This window comes from Sturnira hondurensis, unplaced genomic scaffold (genome assembly GCF_014824575.4).
Source record: "Sturnira hondurensis isolate 20B ecotype Veracruz unplaced genomic scaffold, ASM1482457v3 Scaffold0007578, whole genome shotgun sequence".
Taxonomy (NCBI): domain Eukaryota; kingdom Metazoa; phylum Chordata; class Mammalia; order Chiroptera; family Phyllostomidae; genus Sturnira; species Sturnira hondurensis.
This window is the reverse complement of record NW_028080209.1, coordinates 2,952,317-2,972,773: the sequence shown is the minus strand read 5'-3', so window position 1 is coordinate 2,972,773 and position 20,457 is coordinate 2,952,317. Positions and strand designations below refer to the sequence as shown.

The 20,457-nt window shown below is 46.1% G+C and overlaps 1 protein-coding gene across 5 annotated transcripts in view; it reads right to left on the bottom strand.

Moving 5' to 3' along the window:
* Window positions 1–20,457, bottom strand: part of PPARD (peroxisome proliferator activated receptor delta) — an 89,271-nt gene that overhangs the window by 35,405 nt on the left and 33,409 nt on the right. Inside the window, exon 1 of one of the 5 annotated variants that reach the window (XM_037052832.1) lies at window positions 13,130–13,344. The exons of the other annotated variants lie outside the window; for them this stretch is intronic. The gene's annotated coding sequence lies outside the window, so the exon portion shown is untranslated. Of the gene's footprint in view, window positions 1–13,129; window positions 13,345–20,457 lie in introns of those variants that run through there. 5 annotated transcript variants of the gene reach the window in all.

Below are 20,457 nucleotides of genomic sequence, written 5' to 3'. Positions count from 1 at the left end.
CTTGAAAATACTTCTGGACACCGACATCAAGTCAAAAAGAAATAAACTTTTCTATATCTGGAATATTTGTCATGAGACAAAGATCAAGATTATTAGCGCCCTAGCCAGGTGGCTCAGCTGGTTGGAGCACTGCCCCATACACCAAAAGGTGGCAGGTACAGGACACAACCAGCTGATTTCTCTCTCTCTCCTGCCCAGCCTGGCCCTCTCCCCACTCCATTCACCTCTCTTTAAAATCAATGGACAGAGACTTCCGGCCAAGATGGAGGCATAGGTGGAAACACTGTACCTCTTCACACAACCAAATTTAAGGACAACAAAGATTTAGAAACAAAAACACAACCAGAACAGACAGAAAACTGAACTGTACAGAAGTCCAACAACAAGGAACCCTTCATCCAGACTGGTAAGAGGGATGGAGTTGGCGGCGGGTGGAGAGGGGATCCCAGAAGGAAAAGGCGGTGGTTGGCGACCTGGGTGCGGGGAGGAAGCGAGCAAACACAGTGAGGAGCACAAGACGGTTGGCTGACCGTGGTCCCACATTCACGCAGATAAACCGGGCAGAAACAGGCAGTGAGATAAACTGCGCAAGCCGGGGCCCCAGCGCCTGGAAATAAAGCCTAAAAGCACCGACTGAAAAAACTTGTGGGGGTTGAGGTGCCGGGAGTGGCTCCCAGCCTCACAGGAGAGTTAGTTGGAGAGACCCACAGGGTCCTAGAACGTACACAAGCCCAACCACCCGGGAACCAGCACCAGAAGGGCCCAATTTGCTTGTGGGACGCGGCAAAGGGGACCAAAACCTGAGAGAGCGTGGAGCAAGCCCCATTGTTCCCTCTCTGACCCCGCCCCTACATACAGCTTCTCAACCCAGCAACAAGGGTTGCCCTGCCCTGGTAAACACCTAAGGCTCTGCCCCTCATACATAACAGGGGCAACCTGACCAAAATGGCTCAATCAGAAGAAGAAATCAAAGCCCCAGAGCCAATACTTCTAAGTGACCAAGAGATAGCCAACCTATCAGATGCACAGTTCAAAACACTGGTGATCAGGATGCTCACAGAACTGGTTGATTTTGGTTGCAAATTAGATTAAAAAATGAAGGCTACACTAAGTTAAAGGGCAATGTACCAAAAGGAAAATGTACAGGGAACCAATAGTAATGGGAAGAAAACTGAAACTCAGAACAATGGAGTGAACCAGAAGGAAGAAAGAAACAACCAAACAGAAAAGAATGAAAAAACAAGAATTCAAAAAAATGAGGAGAGGCATAGGAACCTCCAGGACATCTTTAAACGTTCCAACATCCAAATTATAGGGGTAACAGAAGGGGAAGAGGAAGAGCAACGAGTGGAAAACTTATTTGAACAAATAATAAAGGAGAACTTCCCCAATCTGGCAAGGGAAATAGACTTCCAGGAAGTCCAGGAAGCTCAGGGGGTCCCAAAGAAGATAGACCCAAGGAAGAACACACCAAAGCACATCATAATTATATTACCCAAGATTAAAATGAAGGAGAGAATCCTAGAAGCAGCAAGAGATAAGGGGACAGTCACCTACAAAGGAGTTCCCATCAGACTGTCAGCTGCTTTCTCAAAAGAGACCTTACAGGCAAGAAGGGGCTGGAAAGAAGTATTCCAAGTCATGAAATCCAAAGACCTACAACCAAGAATGCTCTATCCAGCAAAGCTTTCATTTAGAATGGAAGGACAGATAAAGTGCTTCCCAGATAAGGTCATATTCAAGGAGTTCATCATCACCAAGCCCTTATTATATGAAATGTTTTAGGGACTTATCTAAGAAAAAGAAGATAAAAATATGAACAGTGAAAGGACAGCAAACTCACAGTTATTAACAACCATACCTAAAACAAAAGCAAACCAAGAGGACAGCTAGCTAGATCAGGAGTAGAACCATAGAAATGAAGATCACATGAGGGTTAGCAACAGGGGAGTGGGAGGAGGAGAAGGGGTGAGAAGGTACAGAAAATAAGTAGCATACACAGTGGGAAGAAAATAGACAGGGGGAGAGCAAGCATAGTATGGGAAATGTAGAAGCTAAAGAACTTGTGACACATGGTCATGAACTAAAGGGGGGAATGGTGAGGGAGGGGTGTGCAGGGTGGAGGGGAAAGAAGAGGAAGAAATGGGACAACTGTAAGGGCATAATCCATTAAATGTATTAAAATCAATGGACATATCCTAGAATGAGGATATTTTTTAAAGTTAAAAATAAAAGAGAAAAGAAAACAAACATCCCAATTAAGAAACAGGCGAGCAGGCAAAAGATCTGAATATCAGAACAGATACTTCACCAAAGAAGATTCATGGATGACAAATAAATGCATGAAAATGATGCTCAATATCCTGAGTCATTAAGGAAAAGCAAATTAAAACCACAGTAAGATACCACTACATACCTATTAGAGAGGCCAAAACAAAACAAAACAAAAACCAAAACCGACCATACCAAGTGCGAACAGGGTCATGGAGAAACTGGAACTCACATGCACTGCTGGGGGGCGGGGGTGAGCAATGGCACCGCGGGTCCAGGAAAAGGTCTGGCCAGGAAATGTAGTCTCATCATACACTCAGCAATCTCACTCCTAGGAATTTATCTAAGTGAAATAAAAACCTATGTTAAACCAGCATATGAATGTTGAATCCAAACTGCCAAAAACCAGAAACAACCTAAATGTGCTTCAACTGAAGAATGCATAAACGAACCATTGCACATCCTTACAATAGAATACTTATTCAATAACAAAAAGGGACAAACTACTGACACATGCAGCAATGATGAATATATTTCCATACATTATGCTAAGTGAAAGACTCAAAAGGCTACATATTTCATGATTCCAGTTGCATGACATTCTGGAAAAGGCAAAACTGTGAGAACAGGGAGTAGACCAGGGGTTAATGACGTGATGAGCTCTGGCTATTGTAGCACGAGGGAATGTCGTCACTTTGGGGGTGCTGGCAGCGTTCTTTACCTGGACTACAGTGGCGGTTAAGGACTATGAATCTGCCAACACTCAGAACTGCACACCAAAAGGTTCTGGTAAATTTGATTCTGGAAATTTAAAAATAAAGATTTTAAATGTCACATTAAGAGTCCCTTTTTAATATTAAATATTCGTGCATTACCCTTAAAACATTAAATGATTTTTATTTAGAACTTATTTTGTTAATATTCTCTTCCTTTAACATTTTCCACTCTCAAATATCTATATAAGCTAAAGATCACTTTTACATGTTAATAGAGTATATAATCTTGTAAGAACATACTTTTCCTAAATAATAATAAACCATGCATTTGCTAGTGTATCTTTGTTTATTCTTTTACAGGAAAACTTCTGAAAGTTTTATGACCAAAAAAAGTAGAGTTTATCATGCATGCTCTCCCATTCTTATTTAAAAACTCACAAATACAAGTGTTATGAAAGATACGATTTTGGGAATTCCCAGGAAATTTTATGCCTTTTCCCCAAATTCTGAAAGTTAGTGTCAGGAATTCGGAAGCACCAAAGTCTCGACACTTCCCCAGGCTGCCCTGGCTACGGCCCCACAGCAGCCTTCCACTCCTCTCCACAGAGCCCCATCCAATTAACGGGTCTTTTAAGGGATGGGTTTAGGAACTATGTGCAACAATTCTGACCCAGAATGCTACAGGGGGAGATGCCAAGAGGAGCAAGGCACTTCAAAGAGAGTAATATTTCCAATTGGCAGAGGCTTGGATAATATCGGAGCAGGTGTTATGGCCTTTTGTCCCAGCTGTGCCACAGGTTGAAAAAGGCACTTCAGAGAAGGCCACAGTGAGCCAGGCACAGTGGGTGAGAACACAGTGCACATCTGTATTCTGTGGAACACCATCTGGAAATGGTGAGCTGTCCTTTTGGGGGGGCATCCAGTTCTCTGAAGGACAGAGAAGGCACCCGGACATGGCCTTGACTTCCTAGTTACTAATGGTGAACTTAATTCTGTAGCAAAGGGGCAGGGTAGAACCAGACAAGTGCTTTGGTCTCAATGCTTGTAAGAACAGAGAAAGCCAGTGGGACTCACTGGGGTCTTCTGAAACAATAGTAAAAGAAGCTGAAGGGTCTGAAATCTCATTTCTCATCCCTTCAAAACTCTACACTCTGGTTCACTGAACTTCCCAGCACACAGGATCTCTCCCTGGCACAGTCTGTTCCTTCCACCTGGGACACTTCGTCCCCTTCTTAACCTGGCTAACACTCCCTCATCCTTCAAGTCTCAGCTTATGTATCACTTCCTCAGATAAGCCTTTTGTGGTGCATGCTCCTGAAGTCCCTGGACTTTCCCATGTCTCTTCCGCACTTCCACTACTGCAGTTTACTTACTACATTTATTTTTTTCGGGGATGTGCTATTTATTTGCTTGCTTGCTTTGTAACATTCTCACGGTTGGAGTGCGCAGTCTGCATTAACTTACATAGCATGCAGTGCCATGAAGCCTTACATTACATACCCCCACACAATCATCTTACATTATTTACCATCGTACAATCATCACCCAGCTCAGCACAACAAACCTTTCCAGCACCCCAGACGCCTCTTCACGCCCCTTCCCAGCAGTGCCCCAGTAAGAAGTGAGTACTATTCTGACTCTCTCACCATCACTTAGTGTTGCCTGTTGTGCATCCCGCATCTTACGGCTAGAGTGTGGTAGCCAATCAAGGGCAGGCATTAAGTTGCCCCTGCTGCTCTCAGGACCCCAAAAGTGCTGGCCACAGAGGTTTTCAAATATCCGCTGGCTGAACGAAGTTCCCAGGGGCCCAAACCTCTGCAGATGCTGCTATCCTGCCTGCCCTCCTGTTACCGTTCATCTCATTCCTAACCCCCTCTTTTTTAAAAAAAATTTTAAAGACTTTATTTATGTATCTTTAGAGGGGAAAGGAAGGAGAGAAGGAGAGAACTATCAATGTATGGTTGCCTCTCGTGAGCCCCCTGCTAGGAACTGGCCTGCAACCCAGGCACGTGCCCTGACTGGGAATCGAACCTCGATCATGTGGTTCACAGGCCCCCGCTCAATCCACTGAGCTACGCCAGCCAGGGCTTCTAAGCCCCTCTTACTATTTGCTCAACCTCCATCCCCTCTGAGGAAGCTCGTCCCCAAGGCAACCACCACCCACCACATTCGCTCCACAGATGCTGCTCGCATGTTATCTCTGGGTATGTGTGTGCGTACCTCTAGACTCAGCTCCCCAAACAGTCTGAGCCTCTCAAAGGAGAGACCCAGTTTTACTCTTCGTTAAAAGAACACCAACCTCTCTCAGCTCCTCACTGTTTACAGACAATCCTGGGCTGCAAAGAATTTTTTTCTGGTCTCTCTTCCATACCGGACTATGAGGATCACACCAAAAAACAGCTGGGAAGATGTCTTATACACCACAGTTCACCTGACAAATCTAAGGCATTTAAATGTCTAGTTATATGAATGTTTCTGGAAAATTACTGGTTAAACTATACATATCATATGTACAACAAAAAAGTTTTAAAAAAAGAATACAGTGTCAACTATCCTTTAATAAAAAATAAAAGGATTTTAACTATAGCCTTAAAATATAATTGAGTATTCTAAAGAAAAGTGTACCTTTTAAAAAAAAGAATGTAGTAGATCTGTACGTGCTAATGTAGAAAAACCCCTAACATATACCTAAGTAAAAAGAGCTACGTGTCAAAACAACAAAGTGTCCTCCCCACGGCCACAGGGAACAGGGGGAGCAGGAAAGTTACCGGCTGACAGTCTGCCGGAGCATCAGCAAATCTCCCCCATCGGCCAAGACGGCAACAGGGAGAGGTTCTTACACTGAGCGCGTGCAAAGCTAGAAATATCAATGGATAGGGCCCAAGAATGTGAAGAGCTAGAAAGATAACTGTATGAAAAGAGTCCTTCCCCACAGCTCTGGTACCAGATTGGAGGTACGAGCAGGGGAAGGTCGGCACACGCACTGCAGATGTGCAAATGGCACAGGGGGAGGTACTGGACCAAAGAGGCCTGTCAGTCTAGCCTGGGGAAAGAAAGGACTGGTTGGGAGGTAAAACCACTAGAAACATGTAAAAGTCTGGGAGGCTGACTGGTCATTTTGAGAAAGCAACCGGCCTGTCCTACACCCAAGCTAATATAATCCCAGAGAAACAAAGTGACTTTCTGGCTTATGACCTGCACTCGCACAGGACACACGCTGGTTCTCCCCATGACAGGCCATGTGTCCATAGCAGCCATATGGTCCACAGCCTCTAGGAGATGCATTCACGTGCTCTTGCAGCCACAGCAGCCACATAGCCCATGGCTGTGTGTGCTCCACACACAGGCTCCAGGAAGGAGCCTGAAATGAACAACAGTCAGGAACAAGCTAATCTACCTGGATGAGGGCTATGATTGCTTAGCAGCTGCTCACAGGCTCCAAAGGGCTGTACTTTAAATTGGAACAGGAACTCTAGACACTGGTATTTGTCTTAGTCTTGCTGAGAAGACAGGATTTGAGATGGGAGTCTGCCATGCTCCCAGATCACGCAGCACCTGAATAAAACACCTCTTTCCTTTTGCACCAGTATCTGCCTCAAGAGTTTGGCTTTTCAGCTGAACCTCCTTTTGCTCAGTTACAGGAAGAGGAAAAGTGCACATACACATGCGTATGTGCATTAAAAAAATGTTGTTGGGCCCTGGCTGGTGTGGCTCAGTGCACTGAGCGCCAGTCTGTAAACCAAAACGTTGTTGTTTGATTCCACTCAGGGCGTATGCCTGGGTTGCAGGCCAGGTCCCCAGTTGAAGGTGTGTGAGAAGCAACAAAATGATGTACATCTCACACATCAGTGTTTCTCTCCCTCTCTTTTCCCCTCCCTTCCTCTCTCTCTAAAAATAAATAAATCTTTTTAAAAAAGAAAGAGGACTTCCAACCAAGATGGAGGGTAGACAGACATACTGTGCCTTTTCACACAACCAAAAGAAGGACAACAACAAATTTAAAAACAAAAAACAACCAGAACTGACAGAAAATCGAACTGTATGGAAAGCCAACAACCAAGGAGTTAAAGAAGAAGCATCCATCCAGACTAGTAGGAGGGGTGGAGACAGACAGCGGGGCAGAGAGGACTCGAAGCAAGGCGGTGGCTGGCAGATACGGCAGTCCCACATTCACGTGCAGATAAACTGGGAGGAACAACTGGGGAGCTAGACAGACCACATGCACAACCCAGGGTTCCAACGCCGGGAAATAAAGCCTCAAACCTCTGACTGAAAACACCTGTGGGGGTTGAGGTACAAGTGAGAGAAACTCCCAGCCTCATAGTAGAGTTAGTTGGAGAGACCCGCAGGGTCCTAGAATGTACACAAACCCATCCACCAAGGAATCAGCACCAGAAGGGCCCCAATTTGACTGCCAGAGAGTGAAGCAAGCTGCACTGTTCCCTCTCTGACCCCTCTCCCACATACAGCGTGAACACCTAAGGCTCTGCCCCTTACTATGTAACACGCGCGCTGAAACAAATAAAATGGCCCAAATGAAAGAACAGATCAAAGCTCCAGAACAAATACTACTACTCAACAAAGAGAGAGCCAATCTATCAGATGCACAGTTCAAAATACTGGTGATCAGGATGCTCACAGTTGAATATGGTCACAAATTAGAGGAAAAAGTAAAGGCTATGCAAAGTGAAATAAAGGAAAATGTACAGGAGCCAACAGTGACGGGAAGGAAACTGGGATTCATATCAATGGTGTGGACCGGAAGGAAGAAAGAAACATTCAACCAGAACAGAAGGAAGAAACAAGAATTAAAAAAAAAATGAGGAGCGGCTTAGGAACCTCCAGGACATCTTTAAACGTTCCCAAATCTGAATCATAGGGGTGCCAGAAGAAGAAGAGGAAGAGCAAGAAGTTGAAAACTTATTTGAAAAAATAATGAAGGAAAACATCTGCAATTTGGCAAAGGAAATAGTCTTTCAGGAAGTCCAGGAAGCCCAGAGAGTCTCAAAGAAACTGAACCCAAGGATGCACATACCAAGGCACATCATAATTATATTAGCCAAAATTAAAAATAAGGAGAGACTCTTAAAAGCAGCAAGAGAAAAGGAGACAGTCACCTAGAAAGGAGTTCCCATCAGACTGTCAGCTGATTTCTCAAAAGAGGCCTTACAGGCCTGGTTGGTGTAGCTCAGTGGACTGAGCATGGGCCTGCGAACCACACGATCTCGGTTCGATTCCCAGTCAGGGCACATGCCTGGGTTGCAGGCCAGTTCCCAGCAGGGGATTCACAAAAGGCAACCATACATTGATATTTCTCTCCTTCCCTTCCCCTCTAAAGATAAATAAATAAAATATTTTAAAAAAAGAGAGAGACCTTACAGGCAAGAAGGGGCTGGAAAGAGGTATTCCAAGTCATGAAATGCAAGGACCTACATCCAAAATTGCTCTACCCAGCAAAGCTCTCATTTAGAATGGAAGGGCAGATAAAGTGCTTCTCAGATAAGATCAAGTTCAAGGAGTTCATCATCCCCCAAGCCCTTATTATATGAAATGTTAAAGAGACTTATTAAGAAAAAGGTAAAAAATATTAACAGTGAAATGACAACAAACTCACAGTTATTAACAATCAAACCTAAAACAAAAGCAAAAACAAACTAGGCAAACAAGTAGAACAGGAACAGAATCACAAAAATGGAGATCACATGGAGGGTTATCAACAGGGGAGTGGAAGGGGGAAAAGGTACAGAAAATAAGTAGTATAAATGGTATGCAGAAAATAGATAGGGGGAGGGCAAGAATAGTGTGGGAAACGTAGAAGCCAAAGAATTTATATGTAAGACCCATGGACATTAAATAAAGGGGAGGAATAAGGGTGGGAGGGGGTGTTCAGGGCGGAGGGGAATACAGGGTTGAAAATGGGACAACTGTAATATAATAATCAAGGAAATATATTTTTTAAAAAAGAAAAAGAAAAATTTTGGAAGAATATACAGGAAACTGATTATCTTCACCCCTGGGGAGTGGGGCTGGAGATCCCACATCCAATCCCTTTTTGTCACATAACTCTCATCTGCCAAGGTGTTATTTTTCTATCACTAAATATTTTAACATAAAAATAAGCTAAAATGAGGGGCTGAGCTGTACCACCACCACAGTCCTCCACAAGTGCCTAAAGTTCATCCTGAGGGTAAACCAAAGGGAGCCTGTTGACACCAGGGAGCAGGCCCTCCTGGCCGAGCAGACACTGTAACAGGCTCAGGGGCAGAGGTGGAAGGGCTGAAAACAGCCAGTGAGCTCACCCAGAGCATGCCCTGCAGCCTCGGAAGGAGCAGCAACTGATGCGATTCCACCTCTGTCTAAAGCCGAGAGCTGACAGCCTAGGGCCGAAGCAGGAGCAAGGGGTCAGGGCCACCGGTAGACCAATGCTGCCCACCCGGTCCTGTGGCTCAGACTGATCCAGGCCTGGGAGAGGCCTGGCTTTCCCACCTGACAAATGTGCAAACCCAAAGTTGGGAGAAGCAACCCAAGGGAGAAGGCAGAAAGACAAGGGCCTCCAGAGGGGCTTGCTAGTCTTCCCAGCGCAGAGTTCCACACAGCACATGGCAGGGCCTCCTGGGGCCAGAAATAACCACATGCTTCTCTCCTCTCCTACCACCTTTACCTGCTCCTCCTCCAACATCCCCCACCCCCTGGTACCGGGCAATGGAAAGTGTCGCCAGTTATGTATGTGGGTTGTTCCTCACTAGTTTCTTTTCAACCATCCACTGTCCCCTTTCTCTGACTTTGTGGTAGTCCTGGCTCAGGCCCTGGCCACCCCACTTGAACCTACCTCTAAACACTTCTTTGCCCCTAGTCCAGCCTCCCTACTCCTGCTGGTGACATTCCTAAGCCCACACATGATTGGTCACACCCCTGCCCATTCCCGCAGCTCTCTGTGCTCGAAGAATAAAACCCAGCTTCTTCACGTGGCACCCAAGGCCTCCCACACGGGCCCCCAACCTGTTGGTCTGACGACAGTGGGTAAGAGCAATCGTAGTAGCAACTGAACGTGCCAAGCGCTTCCTGAGCACCTCTTACTCCCTGTAACAACCAGGATTTCTTTTTGGCAGATGAGAAAACTGAGCACAGGAGGGTTAAGTAACTTACCCAGGGTCACAGTCCAAGCTCGTAAGGAATGTACTGGATTAGAACTAATGACCTTTTTACCCCCTCTGCCTTCCCTGAAAGATTAAACCCTCAAGGGCTGGGATATGCCTTCCTTTTCCTGTGGCAGCGGCTCCCCTTTGCCTCACTGACGCTGCACTAGGAACTGGGTGAGGGGTGCGAAGGAAAGAGGGCATAGGTGTTCCTAAGTTGGAAACCAAAAATACTGCGGGTCACACAAATTACTCTTAAAATTCTCCTCGAGTTCCACGAAGGAGTATCAATGTTTCATGGCAGAGAAATTTTACAGAAAGCAGAAGCTGTATGTATTTTTTTAACAAATGACTAACTACAGCATCCTGAGACTCTGGATGAATCAGTATGGACAAGACACTCACATCTATTCTAAGAGACCTGGAGAAGGATTTTACTGCTATGATGGTTTCACTTCACGACAAGCTGCCAGGGACAGCACAGTGCAGCAGATGCCAGGTGCCCGGTCAGAAACGCCCTCCTGAGGGCGACCCCGTTCCTGCAGCAGCGTCTCCTGGCAGCGCTGAGGCATGTCCAGGAACAGGAGGCACTCCTGCCACTAGCCTCCGGGTGCCCACGGGCCTGGGGCTGGGCTCACTGAACACATGGCTCCCGTCCCAGAGGCTCCCACTAAGCTGCCAACTGTTTCCACTTCCTCGGGTTCAAAGGGCTACTGCCAGGGTCAGAAAGAAAGGGCAAAAACAACCTACAACAACAATGACAAAGGCAATGGCACTAAAGGAGAGAGACAGAACAGGAGACGGCACAGAGAAACTAAATGGCAGAGGAGAACACTGATTCGATAAACTTTGGAGCTGCTCCAACGGCTTCCTGGCAGGTGTGTGAGGCACATTTTCTCAAGTCTTCTTCCACACTTCCTCCCCCCTGCCATCCTCTCACCCTGTACTGCATTTGTTTACTCATCCAGGTCTCCCCTCTGGATGGCACCCCTCACTGGTCCTGATAACTCGCTAAGTTAATGCTGAGTGAGTGGTGGCAGACCCTGCAGACTGTGTACGCCCCACGTGCCCCCCCCAGTTTTATTTCAGGCAGGAATGCATACAGCTGAGAGACTTCTTAGTCTCTCTTGCAGCTATGGGAGGCCAATGAGGCAAAGAGGAAACTACTGGGTGGGACTTGCAGGGAAGGTCCTTAGAAAGGAGACAAACAGTTGGCATGTGTCCTGCTTGTCTCTCCTCCTTGTTCTTGAAAATCTGGCCTGACAGCTGGAGCTACAGCAGCTATCTCAGACCATGACACAACCCCAAGGATGGCAGAACAGGGAAACTAGCTCTAGACTGTCTTCCCAGGTTTCTTTTAAACACCTACAGAGAATAAACCTCTGTTGGTTTAAGCCACTGCTATTACTGGGCTCTGCTTACTAACTGCCAAATGTAATTCATAACTGATTAATGAATAAACCAATTAAACTTGATTTTCTTAAATTACTCATTGTTAACTTTCAGTTCAAAGACCATCTACCACATGTAACCTTTGTAATATAATGATACCCTGCCATTAATTAGGGCCATCGGAAAGACAGAGGGACAAAGGTAATACAGGAAAAGGTAGGAAAGGATGGAGAGGGTGGGTTAAATAAAGAAGACGATGAGGGCTGGATGGAGGCAGGAGGGGAGCAGGAAAATTAGGGGCAGAGAAGAGAGGCAATGAGGTGGAAAGGCAGGGTAGGAACAAAGGGAAAGGTGCCAGAACGAAGGAAAGGGGAAGCTGAGGGGCAGGTAGAGACCACGGAGAGATGGAGTAGGGGACAGGAGGGTCGGGAATGATGTCTGGGTGTGCTGTGGCAGCAGCGACCACAGAGAGAGCACTCGCTGCAGGCTGGGCATTGTGCTAAGCACTCTATGCGCATTCCCTGTAATCCTCGCCCTCCTGAGGTATTAGGCCCACTTCACAAATGAGGTAACTCTGGCTCTGAGATATTTATTAAATAACTTTCCCTCACATTAAGTAGTAGAGATAGAAGACTTTCTTGAACAAACTTTTCCTTAAATGGGAGGGAGGGGGCCCATCATCCTTCAGTTTCTCTTTATTCCACAGCCTGGAATATAGATGTGGTAGCTGGATCCATGGCAGCCATTTTGGACAATAAAGACAATAGCTATGCCCCAAGAATCACAGAGCAGTGAACTGGAAGAAGCTAGGATACTTTGTGATCCAGTGGCACTTCCACAATCACCTGACATGACAGACTACATGGTCTGTTGACCTGGAGTCCTCATCCATAACTGCTTCAGATCTCAACTTGCTCCACTTTCCTCTGACCCTCAACAACAGATTTTAAGGCCCACTCCCAGAGATCCTGATTCAGTGATCACTTTGAGATGCACTCTCCTAGGAAAATGGAGTCAAACTAGAAAAGGTAAAGAAACAATCTGAGAATGCACAGGAAAAAACCTTGATGCCTAAAAGCAGCAATGGCTGGTGACCTGCCCTCAGGAGACCTTGGCGATCAGGAAGTGACACTGTAAAGTTAACCTGTCATTATTTAGAGAAATGGAAGAAAGGAGAAGTTCATAAAGACAGAGTTGGGGCCATTCCCCAGAAACATGAAAGGTAGTCCGAGTAATCTCAGACTAGTCTATAACGGTGCTAACAAATCATCCAAGAAAACAAACTGACTGTTCAAATCTCAGAAAGAGAATCGCTCCTCTGAATTTGAGCACCAGCTGTCCAAGACACGGGTGTGCACACAGCAGCATCACATGGCATTAGTCTCGCACTGCTGGTTCCTGCTTCCTGTGTGCGAGGAATTACCTCCAACTAAACTACAAGCTCCCCTCTCTGAGGAGAGGGGCTGTGTCACTACCATTTCAGTATCGTCAGCAATAGCATGGAGCGCAGTGGTACACACACAGGTGCTGAATTCACGACTACAGACCAAGTTGTCTGGAAGAACCAATGGCGATTGTGTGTGTGCTCCTAAGCTATCCACCAACCCTACCTACCTCTGAGCTGAAGCCGATTCCTGAAATCCCAGCGAAGGGGCCTGAGAGTTAGTGCTGTGGTCGTTCACTGCTCCCACCAGATGACGGTCTGCCAGACACCCTTTAGGGATCTTCAGAGATCTTCTGAGAATCTTCCTGCGATAGTCCCAAGAGGGCAGAGAATTCAGGTGAACCTTAGGGGGAGGACAGCACAGGCGCCTACTCAATCCACCATTTTCCACTGCTGAAATCTCAAAAGCGGTAGAAACCTTAACTGGGCTGGAAACGATGGGCAGTCATGGTGACATTTTCTCTAAACACCAGGCTACTGAGCTTTCATGCCCTGGTCTCCTTGGAGGCCCCAATATGTGGAATCATCCACTCCTAAAGCAATGGCTTCTTCTAGAAGTGAAGGCTTATTCTATAATTAAAGGTTCTGAGGGCCCACTAAGGATTATAATTAGTTTGTATTCCTCTGCCTGGCACTCAGAGAACTGATTTTGGGGATGGAATGTGAGACATGAATTCCTAATGCCAGAAACCACTTTAGTTTGCAGGGATGTAGTGGCTTTTTCTGGCTTCCGGCTGTTAATCTCTGGCCCCTCAGCTAGACTGAGAATTGCTACCCTGTGTCCAAGCCACATTTCCACCAACCCGGTACACAACTTTCAAAAAAAACAAACTTTCCTGCTCTCTCTTCCTGCATCTGTGCCTCACCACTTTCAGCCCTCGCCTCTACTCAACCACAAAAATTCAACTCAACAGGCGACAGGTAGAATGCCAGGAGCTTCAAGCAGCAAGAAGAGCAAGAACATGTTCCCAAGGGGATCAGAGTCTGGTGAAAAAAGGAGACATGTAAACAACAGCAACCCACAGAGTGATAATTCCTGTACAAGAGGCCCAGCACAAAGAAGCAAAGGCCACTCTTCTGAAAGGGATGAGAAGGGCAGACAAAGGGAGAGGCACTTCCTGGGAGGAACAAGCATGCAGAAGCCTGAGTGTGTTCTACTGGAGTCCGCGAGCAGAGGGCGCTAATAAGGACCCAGTTTACCATACGCCAGCCATTGCCACTTTAGAGAAAAGTAGGGCGCAGAGAGGATGAGCAACTTGTCCAAAATTACAAGTTACAAAAGGATAAATGTAGGTTCTAAATCAAACAGCTGACTCTAAAACACGAGCTTTTAAGCATTACAGTACATGCTGAAGTGTAAAAAAGGTAAGTTTATATAGGACAGGCAAGGCTGGATCATGAAGGGCTTTGTCCACCATGTTAAGGGCTTAGCCTTGAACTTTCAGCAATACAGTGGACTGAATTAATGTGAAAGCACTTCCCTTTCCACTACAGTCACACAGAAACACTGTATAAAACAAATGATATCCTTAAACATATAGTCAAACTTAAAAGAAAAATATCCCACATTCCAAAAATCACAAGAAAAACTGAAATATGAACAGTAAGTGGAACTAACACCAAAACGACCTACAGACTTTTGAAACCACGTATGAAGTGGTTTTAGTACCTCACTGTGGCTTTGAGTCCAGAAACAAGATGAGAGCCTTAAAGGGCTGCCCAGCACAGTAAAGCGACAAGAAGCCGGCCATTTCCCCAAGGCTGTGTGGAGAGGGGGAGGTCACCCATAACAAACTAAACTACTAAGCTAGCCCCACCCATGGACATGAATCCGACTTTATACTAACAGAGTGGTGAATGGGCTGCCAAACTGAGAAATGAACATAAAAACTGAGCCAGGCCCCGGCTGATATGGCTCAGTTGGGGGTGTTGTCCTGTAACCAAAAGGCTGCAGGTTCAATCTCTAGTCCTGAGCGGGTGCGTGTGCATCCACCAGCCTGGTCCAGCCACACAGGGGAGGCAACCAATTGATGCTTCTCTCTCACACGGATGTTCTCTCTCTCTCTTCCTCCTTCTCTAAAAGCAATGAAACAATAATCTTCCTGAATGAGGATTTAAGAAAAACCCCCACAAAACTGTGAGCCAGGACCACTGAAACACCTATAGAAGGCCCAGCAGAAGCAAACTGCTTTGAGAAACACCTTCACAACCCAGGACATAAAACTTGCCCATAAAAATAGAGTCCATCCTGATGATAAACTATCAGCAGGGACAAGCACTGGACACAAAAAGATGAAGTAGGAGCACAAGAATCAGAAATAATAAAACAATCTGAAGGAGAGGCAAGAAATGAAAAAGTTGAGATGTTTAAAAAGATAAAGCAGCACACAAAAAACAGACACGGGACTTGACGGTGGAACGGTCTCAGAAGAGTTCTGGACAGCCAGAGCAGGGAAAATGGGAGGGAACCAAGGAGATAATGACCAAGAATTTCCCAGAATTAAAAAAAAATAAAATTAAAATGTAAGGTGTTAAACATTAGGGGAACCTGGGTGAAGAGATACAGAAACTCTCAAAATCTAAATTTATCTAAAATGATTCCAAAATAAGTTTTTTTAAGTCTTCAAACAGACCTAGCACACCAAGCCTAAGCAAGAAAATTAAAAACAAATCCATACGTACTTTCCAGGTTCAAAACAAAAATATATAAAGAAATGTACCAACTAAAGTAAAACTATAGATGTTCACTGTACTATTTTCTTTTATTTCTATTTTAAGATTTTACTTATTTTTAGAGAGGGGAAGAGAGAGAGCAAGAGGACAGAGAGAAACATCAGTGTGTGGCTGCCCCTCTCACACCCCCACGGGGGACCTGGCCCGCAACCCAGGCATATGCCCCGACCAGGAATCGAACTGGCGACCCCTTGGTTTGCAGGCTGGTGTTCAACCCACTGAGCCACACCAGCTAGGGCTCACTGTACTATTTTCGTATAGTAAAAACATGAAGGAAAAGTAAGAGTAAGAATAGAAATAAGATATAAAAATTTTTAAACAAGTAAAGGGAATGAAGAAAAAAATCTAATCTAAGGCAGGAAAAGAGAAAAGCAAAACAGAAGGTATATGGTCAGTACTCAAAACATTGTCATATATTTAAGTCAAATCCCAAAAATGTAAATAAATTAAATGCACTTAGGACAGATTCTTTGGATTCTGTTTATGAAGGAAACTTCTAAAACATCATGAGACAGGAAGGACGAAAATATGAGGCAAATAACCACAAGCTGAGGCAGCACCAGTATCATCAGTGGCACTCAGAGAACTGAAGGCAAAGGCAAAGCAGGAGAGACACTGAAAATGAAGAATCAACAAGCCGTGGTGACTGATTAAAAGAGACACTGGGGAGAGGGGACACATGGAGGACAACTATCAGGTGACCAAAGGCACCGGGATATTCCAATTAAGGTGGTGGCTGTGGGAAGAGCATGTCTGGCAAAAAATAGAAGGGGCATTTGGAGGCACGTTGGGATTCAGGAACTCTGGAGACTCCCAGGTGAAGATGCCCCATAAGCAGTTACAGACACAATCCCAAAGTCAGTGGTTATTCCAGAGTTTTTCAGAGAAGACTCTTAACAACACAGTATTAAGAATGTACCTGATTCTGTCCTGGCCAGTGTAGCTCAGTGGATTGTGCATGGGCTGTGAACCAAAGGGTCACTGGATCGATTCCCAGTCAGGGCACATGCCCGGTTGTGGGGCCAGGTCCCCAGTAGGGGATACGTGAGAGGCAACCACACATTGATGTTTCTCTCCCTCTCTTCTTCCTTTCCCCTCCCCTCAATAAATAAATAAATAATAGATAAATAGATAAACAAATAAATAAAATCTTTTTAAAAAGACATTTAAAAAGAGAATATATATAATTCTTATTTCTTTCTTTTAAAAAATCCTAAAAGCAACCAAACCCTAAGCCCCAATCCCAGGACTTATCACAACCATGGCTATAAACCCATGTTTCCCACTCATTCCTGGCCCCTCCAAGCCGTGCTCCTGCCGGGTGGCGAGAAGACGGTGAGAGTGTGAGTGCCTCAGGCTTCCGGGGCCCTTCCAGTCCCACACACACAGTGGAAAAGCTCCTTGGAAGGAGGAATCCTGCGTCTGTGCAGCCACAGGTGAAAAAGACTCACCAGAAGCCAGACTCACCATAAACAGCATCTGGATCAGGAGCTAGACACCCTACAGTTTGCTACCAATGAGTTCACCACTCCTACTGCTCAATCTCAAAGTTTGGTTCAAGTAATCACAGTTCGTTACCCAGTGCTGACCCTGTACTGATGTGGAATAAAGGACAACCATAATAAAGAAAGACCATAAAAAACACCACCAGAAAAATGCCAAAGGCTCTGTGGTTCGAAGAATGGCAAATCCCTGTGTGCTATTCACTTGTGCAGAATCAGCAGTTCATGGAGCAGACAACACTGGGAATGTGCTTCTCCAGGTCTCCTTGCTCATCATTCCAGGGCACCACCGCCCCTGCAGCTGGTGGATGAGTAAGTGGAGTGTGTATAATTTTGTGTATAAGTGCAGCTCAGGGGCTCAGGCCTCCATGCACTCACCATGCTCCACAGTGAAGCTGGTTATTTCCACTCAAATATACGAAGTGCTTACAAAGAGTCAGACACATGCTGCATGTTTTATGAGCGTTCTTTCATTTAATTCCCTCAGTTACCCTATGAGGTGTGTGCCCCACTATTCCCATTTTTCAAATGAGGAAACTGAGGTGCACAGAGGCGAAGAAAACTCCCCCCAAGTCACTGAGGTAGGAGCACAGGGCCTGACTGTGAACCCAGGTCTAACTCCAGACCCACACTCTTTTTTTTAAAATTCTTTTTTAAATTCTTTTTTTAAAAACTTATATTTAGAGGGGAAGGGAAGGAGAGAGGGAGGGAAATATCAATGTATGGTTGCCTCTCATGTGTCCCCTGCTGGGAACTGGCCTGCAACCCAGGCATGTGCCCTGACTGGGAATCGAACCGAGATCCTCTGGTTCACAGGCCCATGCTCAATCCACTGAGCTACACCAGCCAGGGCCAGACCCACACTCTTGTATGACACACTGCTTTGTCATACGACCTCATATATGTCCATATTCTGTTTACCCTCCTAGACCACCCACTCTGCAGTCCGCCGTCACAGCCCCGGCTGCAGCCAGCGCTGGGCACAGCGGACAGATGAGGAGCGCCATGGTGGGGCAGCAGAGGGAGGAGCTGGATTTGAGCCAGAGCTCCTAGGCTAGTCCAAGCTTCGGATATTCAAAATACAGGCTGATTGACTCTCCCCAATTACAAAGCACACAGAGTCAGGTACAGTGCTAAACACTGTAATAACCATCAAAATGGTCCATTACTCCCATTTTCCAGAAGGGGAAACTGAAGCTCAGAGGGGTTAATAATCTAGCCCTGGCTGGCGTAGCTCAGTGGATTGAGTGCGGGCTTGCGAACCAGGCGATCGCGGTTCGATTCCCAGTCAGGGCACATACCTGGGTTGCAGGCCGGTTCCTTGCAGGCTAACTACCAGCAGGGGACGCACAAAAGGCAACCATACATTGATGTTTCTCTTTCTCCTTCCCCTCTAAAAATAAATAAATAAATAAAATCTTTGCCCTGGCTGGTGTAGCTCAGTGGATTGAGCGCGGGCCTGCGAACCAGAGGATTGCAGTTTGATNACTGATGTGGAATAAAGGACAACCATAATAAAGAAAGACCATAAAAAACACCACCAGAAAAATGCCAAAGGCTCTGTGGTTCGAAGAATGGCAAATCCCTGTGTGCTATTCACTTGTGCAGAATCAGCAGTTCATGGAGCAGACAACACTGGGAATGTGCTTCTCCAGGTCTCCTTGCTCATCATTCCAGGGCACCACCGCCCCTGCAGCTGTGCTGCTCAGGGGCTCAGGCCTCCATGCACTCACCATGCTCCACAGTGAAGCTGGCTATTTCCACTCAAATATACGAAGTGCTTATTACAAAGAGTCAGACACGTGTTGCATGTTTTATGAACGTTCTTTCATTTAATTCCCTCAGTTACCCTTGAGGTGTGTGCCCCATTATTCCCATTTTTCAAATGAGGAAACTGAGGTGCACAGAGGCGAAGAAAACTCCCCCCAAGTCACTGAGGTAGGAGCACAGGGCCTGACTGTGAACCCAGGTCTAACTCCAGACCCACACTCTTTTTTTTAAAATTCTTTTTTAAATTCTTTTTTTAAAAACTTATATTTAGAGGGGAAGGGAAGGAGAGAGGGAGGGAAATATCAATGTATGGTTGCCTCTCATGTGTCCCCTGCTGGGAACTGGCCTGCAACCCAGGCATGTGCCCTGACTGGGAATCGAACCGAGATCCTCTGGTTCACAGGCCCATGCTCAATCCACTGAGCTACACCAGCCAGGGCCAGACCCACACTCTTGTATGACACACTGCTTTGTCATACAACCTCATATATGTCCATATTCTGTTTACCCTCCTAGACCACCCACTCTGCAGTCCACCGTCACGGCCCCGGCTGCAGCCAGCACTGGGCACAGCGGACAGATGAGGAGCGCCATGGTGGGGCAGCAGAGGGAGGAACTGGATTTGAGCCAGAGCTCCTAGGCTAGTCCAAGCTTCGGATATTCAAAATACAGGCTGATTGACTCTCTCCAATTACAAAGCACACAGAGTCAGGCACAGTGCTAAACACTGTAATCTAACCATCAAAATGGTCCATTACTCCCATTTTCCAGAAGGGGAAACTGAAGCTCAGAGGGGTTAATAATCTAGCCCTGGCTGGCGTAGCTCAGTGGATTGAGCGCGGGCTTGCGAACCAGGCGATCGCGGTTCAATTCCCAGTCAGGGCACATACCTGGGTTGCAGGCCGGTTCCTTGCAGGCTAACTACCAGCAGGGGACGCACAAAAGGCAACCATACATTGATGTTTCTCTCCCTTTCTCCTTCCCCTCTAAAAATAAATAAATAAATAAAATCTTTGCCCTGGCTGGTGTAGCTCAGTGGATTGAGCGTGGGCCTGCGAACCAGAGGATTGCAGTTTGATTCCCAGTCAGGGCACATGCCTGGGTTGCAGACCGGTTCCCTGCAGGCCAACTCCCAGCAGGGGACCCATGAAAGGCAACCATACATTGATGTTTCTCTCCCTCTCCTTCCCCTCTAAAGATAAATAAATAAATAAATAAGTAAATAAATAAATAAATAAAAAATCTGTCCAAGGCCCTTGGTTAATGAGTGAGAGAACCAGGACTCAAACTCAGACCCACCTCCCCAAGGACAGCACTTGCAGTTATGTACACAGCCTTGCTCATCCCCTGACCCAGGCAGGAGTTGGGGGAGCAGGGAAGGCAGCCAACTCTGCCTTCGGACCTGGGAAGTAATGAACATGTAATCACTGTAAGTTGGAAACACTGCCCCTATTTCAGGCCCAGGGAGGAGGTCCACAAGCGCAGATATATAC